The following is a 5,865-nucleotide window of genomic DNA, read 5'->3' on the forward strand; positions in this document are numbered from 1 at the left end:
TGTGTGTGTGTATGTATGATAGAGAATGTGTGTCAGTGTGTATGATAAATGTTTTAGTGTGTGTGTATGTGTGTATGTATGTATGTATGATAGAGAATGTGTGTCAGTGTGTATGATAAATGTTTTAGTGTGTGTGTGTATATGTATGAGAGAGAATGTGTGTCAGTGTGTATTATAAATGTGTTAGTGTGTGTGTATATGTATGAGAGAGAATGTGTGTCAGTGTGTATTATAAATGTATTAGTGTGTGTGTGTATATGTATGAGAGAGAATGTGTGTCAGTGTGTATTATAAATGTATTAGCGTGTGTCTGTGTGTGTGTATGTATGTATGTATGTATGTATGATAGAGAATGTGTGTCAGTGTATATGATAAATGTATTAGTGTGTGTGTGTATATGTATGAGAGAGAATGTGTGTCAGTGTGTATTATAAATGTGTTAGTGTGTGTCTGTGTGTGGCTGTGTGTATGAGAGAGGGGGTGAGTCAGTGTGTATGATAAATGTATTAGTCTGTGTGTATGAGAAAGAATGTGTGTGTGTTATGGTAATGTGTGTGTTATGTGTCTGTTGGCAATGGGGCTTGTGGCAATGTAATGGGGGAGATGACAGGGGGGTTTATAAGTGAAATGGGGGGTGAGAACAGGGGGGCTGTTATAAGTGAAATAGGGGTGAGGACAGGGGGGCTTGATATAAGTGAAATGGGGGTGAGGACAGGGGGGCTGTTATAAGTGAAATAGGGATGAGGACAGGGGGGCTTGATATAAGTGAAATGGGGGTGAGGACAGGGGGGCTGTTATAAGTGAAATAGGGATGAGGACAGGGGGGCTTGATATAAGTGAAATGGGGGCGAGGACAGGGGGGCTATTATAAGTGAAATTGGGTGTTAGGGCAGGGAGGCTGTTATCAGTGAAATTGGGGGTGAGGGTAGGGTGGCTTGTTATAAGTGAAATGGGGTGATGGCAGGGTGGCTTGTTATAAGTGAAATTGGGGTGATGGCAGGGGGGCTTGTGGTAATATAATGTGGGTGTGAGGTAGGTGGTGGCTAATGTGTGCAATTTTATTTGTGGGGTGATGGTGGGTCAATTTTATTTAATAGTGGGGCCTATTAATTTAAGATGAGCTGGTGGAACCTTTAATGCTGGGGTGGTTTGGAGCTATTAAGTGAATATGAGGTTAAGTTTGGGCAGGAGGGCTATTTATTAAATGTGAATAATTTAATGCCAGGGATGGTTGTGGGAAATGGTTATATTTATTAAACTTAAATGCTATTTATTGCTAGGCCTGTTTGAAGGTAGGGAAATAGGTTTATTTATTAAATGCGAATACTATTAATTTAATGTCGGGGCTGGTTGGAGAGAAATAGATCTATTTATCAAAAGTGAATACTATTATTTTAATGTTGGGGCTGGAGGGAGGCCTAATTATTAAACGTGTGCACTATTGATTTAATGCCGGGGCTGGATGGAGTTTTCTAAATGTCATGTACACATTTTTTTTCCAGATAGTACTCCCAACATTGCAGGATCCAGACAAGCAGCAACTAAGCTAAAGACACCAGCAGCCACAGGTCAGGAAAGCGACAAGAAAAGGACACACATACTCAGGTACATACAGTAGGCGCACACACATACTGGGCCCCACCTAACATTTATTTGGCCCATCTACATAATGTCACTTTCAGACTTTTTTCCCAGGTCCACTTTAAGTTCCCAATCTGCCCCTGCCCTTTTCTATGTAGGTGGGGCCCACCCAAGTCCAAAATTTGCAAGATTGACTAAAAGCACCAACATTAGAGGAAAAACATAGATTACAAAATAAATACAAAGCATCAGGTTGGGTTGAACTTGTCATTTACAAGGTGCAGAATTTTCCCCTGAGTTCCTTCTCTCCTAAACTATTATGCCTAGTCTGCTTACATTACTGGCAGCAACAGGAATCCATATGGGTCAAGATCTTATCACACATTGACAATACTGAGGGCCTGAGTCATTAAGGAGAGTAAAACATAAAAAAGGAGTAACTTTGTATCTGGGCAAAACCATGTTGCATTGGAGGGGGAGGTAAATGTAAAATGTGGGGACAGATTTATAATTAGGGTAGGGCATGTCCTAAATCAACTTGAAATTTCAGTGTACAAATAAAGCTATTAAGTATTTGTGTGCTAGATGAAAAAACAGCCAGTATTTAACTTATGTGCAAAATAATAAACTGATTTGCACCCCTTGCATCATAACATGGTTTGTCCCAGAGAACATTTACTCCTTTTTTTGCCTTAATGACTCAGGCCCTGAGTCTTTCCCCAATATGGGTTGTAGGTAAGGTCCATGCTGGGACTGCTGCAGCTCTCTGTAGTTCTGGTTCGGTGGATCATATAGTATCAGTTCCCCATAAACCAAGACACACATAGATTGATCCAAGTCAGTGTCTGATTGTGAAAAAAAGCCAAACAGCATTAAGGCAATGTGTAGTTAGCAACAAGCCAGTTAATAGCTGTGTTGTGACATTTAAGTACAGCTAAGACAGTAAGGTTTGCCTTTCTCTACAATACAATAGTATTATTTTTAGGTTTAGTTCCTTTTTAATGATCGCCATGTTAGAGAGGTTTCACATGTACATATGCAGATCTCAATTCCTGCTCTCAAGTCACTGAATCACTACAGAAAACATCTTTAGATTTGCTTTTGTAAAATACAACTTCACATTAATTTTTAACAGTAAAATAATTAAATCCAGTATATAATATTATATACAGACCAGTACTTCCAAATGGGCCTTTTATTAATTGTAGAATAATGTATAGGTTATATAGAAGATAAATGCTAGAGTATCAGCTTCCCCCCTTGTGTATAAATAGTAAAAATGCAAGTTAATTAAATTGATCAATCAGTCAGTTACATCTGTCATTTCATCCTAACAATACATTCCCCGTTTTATATGTAAGGGATAGATTTAGCAAAGTGCAAAAAGCCCTATTACCGGCAAAGATGGATGATTTTCAACTGCAATAGGGAATTTTTTCTCTTCATCCTACATATTAAACATGGTTGTTTAAAATAAATAAACCAATGGCCCAAAACTCAGAAAATAAATATTATTTTTTGTGGGGGAGAAAGTGGTGGACATAATATAAATTATTTATTATATCAACTACAATATTTAAAAAACATTTTTTTTTTTATTTACTTTGATTTGAATTTACTTTTTATTTTAATAGCAGTAGAACTGGAAGCTGGAACCGGCTTCTGGTAAGACGTATGCACAGGGCCCTGCACATGCTCAGTACAGCAGTATGGGGCCTGCAGAGTGATCAGTAATTCTTATGGCTTAGGATAGCTTTGTTGTGGTATCAGAGTATCTCCCAGCTATCACTGTAATAGACTCTCCATAATCTCAGCAATCAGTAAATGTTTATCTATATCACATGACCCTACACTCTGTTACTTGCTACTTTCTCTGTGATGTTAACATTGTACATTTTCAATATCTCTCCATAGGTGAAGAAGTCATCAGTTACCGTTTGGAGTGCACCCAGCAGCTGAGAAAGATATTGTTCCTAATTTAGCTATTTGACTGCTGATTTTTGTTGCTTTCATTTCTACTGTTTGTTTTTCTTCGGTGTCCCTGTGTCTTTTTCTGCTTTCTTTCGTCTCGTAAATCTTTTTCTTTTCACTCGATTTTCTTTCTCTATTTCTCTTTACACACACTTTACCCCTTCTTTACTGTTATCCCCTTTTCTGGCTCTATGCCACAGACAAAGCACTACCCCTATCAGAGTCAGTCACTTTTTCAGCCCGGTATCCCCAACCCCACCCCCGTCTGACCACAGTGGGTCCCGGCTTCTCCGTCTGGCTGTCCTTCATCTAGGTACGAAAAAACATTCTGCTCTGCAGCCACCTCACCAATATCTGGCCACAGTGGTCCCCCCTCAGACGCCCCAAAGATCCCAACCCAGCATTCGTCAACACACACCCAACACGTCCCATGCACCACAACCCATGTCGCCACCTTCCATTATGTACGCTGCACCTAGGAGCGCACCTTTGCACATTCACAATTATCCCTAATGACTATGTCCAAGTTATATTGATATCTACTCACACCAATTAAATCCTGACATTTTCACAGTGATTATTAATCTGTTCTTAGGATCAAATCCTCCAACCATCATTCATAGATACAATGCTGTTGCCAGATAGAGATGTACATTTCCAAACCCTAATTTACAAACTGGAGCGAGAAGAGAACTTGTTACCATTTGAGGTGAGGACAGGACACTTAAATGCTTTTCCCTTAAAACAAACATTGGTAACCAATGGTTCTCCAATAGTTGTAGAACTATAACTGCCAGCATTCTGATACACGTAATTCTTTATTACATGTATCATATTTGTATATTTTAATTATTTTCATTTATGTTAATCTTGTTATTTGCACCAATAAAAATAATCAGTTCTTCATAAAATTCACCCAGTTTGAGCAAAAGCCTTTTCATTGAAAGTACAGGCTGACATCTGTCCTCCACCTCTGCACACATGTAAAAATGTCATTTTGAGCAGGAAAAGGGACTCAGCAGACATCTATTAAAAGTAAAATACCCCCTAAAGCTCATTTATTTATCTTATTGTATGATGATATATCTTGTTTTACATATGAGCAGATTGAAGTGCTGTGTTGTGCCCAGTCCATATTGAAAAAGGAACTCCCCAATCCCCCCAGCTCCTGGTATCAGAAGCAGCACAGTGTTACATCCCTGCAGTCACCACCATCTGGTAACACCAATCCCTATGAGAACCTGTATAAACAGGTGCAATCATAGGTGCCGGACATCATAGCGGTACTGCTCTGCAGGGCTGCACGTTTGCACATTTACAAATAACCCTTGATGACTATGTTCAAGTTACTTTGATAACATCTTACACCAATTAAGTGCTGACATTTACACAGTGATTATGAATCTGTTCCTAGGTTGAAGAAATCATCCAACCATCAATCTATGATGCGACAGTTTTTCCATACGCTCAATGAGGAACTGGAGCGAGATGAGACCTTGTTACCACTGGAGGTGAGGAAAAGGACACTTAAATGCTTTTAACTTATACCAGTTTATTCCTTAAAGCGGGCATGGGAAACCCATGGCTCTGATTGTTGTAGATGTATAAGTGCCAGCATTCTGACGTGTACTTCTGCAACAGCTGGAGAACCACAGATTTAGTTATGCCTTTAATAGTTGTTTCCAAGATTGAGATTATCAACTACATTTAAAATCAGTGATGGTTTTCTACTCAGTATATTCACAGCAACATCAGCAAGAGGACAATAGCGCAAATTTACAGAGTGTAGCCCTATCTCCTAATCTCAAGGACAAAGGACTGACAGGAAAATGCAAGAGAAGAAAAAATGAGAAGGATGAAAAAAAGAGAAGAAAAAGAAAGAGAACGTGTTCAAGAAAAGTAAATGATCTTTAAGAGGGAGTTACTTCAACTGTCCATCAAACCAAGAGATAACATCTCACACCAACAGTGTTAAACCGGACGCAAATAGGATGCAGTGATGAAATAATAGTTGTAGATGACGACTGACCATAATTATAAATACCACCAATGGACCATAGCTGATTATTCATTCTTAATATAATATTATTTCATATAAATACCTCATAAAATGATCAAACAAAATAAAATTTTTAGATGTTTACCAAAGCATTGATAGTCGTTCTTTTATTTATCTTTTTATTGTACAGAAAATAACAAACTATAAACAGAAATGATAAATACATCTTTTTTTTTAGTGTATTACAATAAAACAGTGCATCTATTTATCTAGAGCAGTCCTTACATTAAAGGACTACAATAGGCTTGTGAAGG

At 38.3% G+C, this 5,865-nt stretch overlaps 1 long non-coding RNA gene across 1 annotated transcript; it reads left to right on the forward strand.

Moving 5' to 3' along the window:
* The first annotated feature begins 3,534 nt into the window (after nucleotides 1-3,534).
* On the forward strand, nucleotides 3,535-5,601 carry LOC142150167 (uncharacterized). Its single transcript, XR_012691055.1, has 3 exons — nucleotides 3,535-4,261; nucleotides 4,967-5,063; nucleotides 5,288-5,601. It is a non-coding gene; the product is annotated as an uncharacterized LOC142150167 (long non-coding RNA).
* The last annotated feature ends 264 nt before the right edge of the window (nucleotides 5,602-5,865 follow it).

This window comes from Mixophyes fleayi, chromosome 4 (genome assembly GCF_038048845.1).
Source record: "Mixophyes fleayi isolate aMixFle1 chromosome 4, aMixFle1.hap1, whole genome shotgun sequence".
Lineage (NCBI taxonomy): Eukaryota > Metazoa > Chordata > Amphibia > Anura > Limnodynastidae > Mixophyes > Mixophyes fleayi.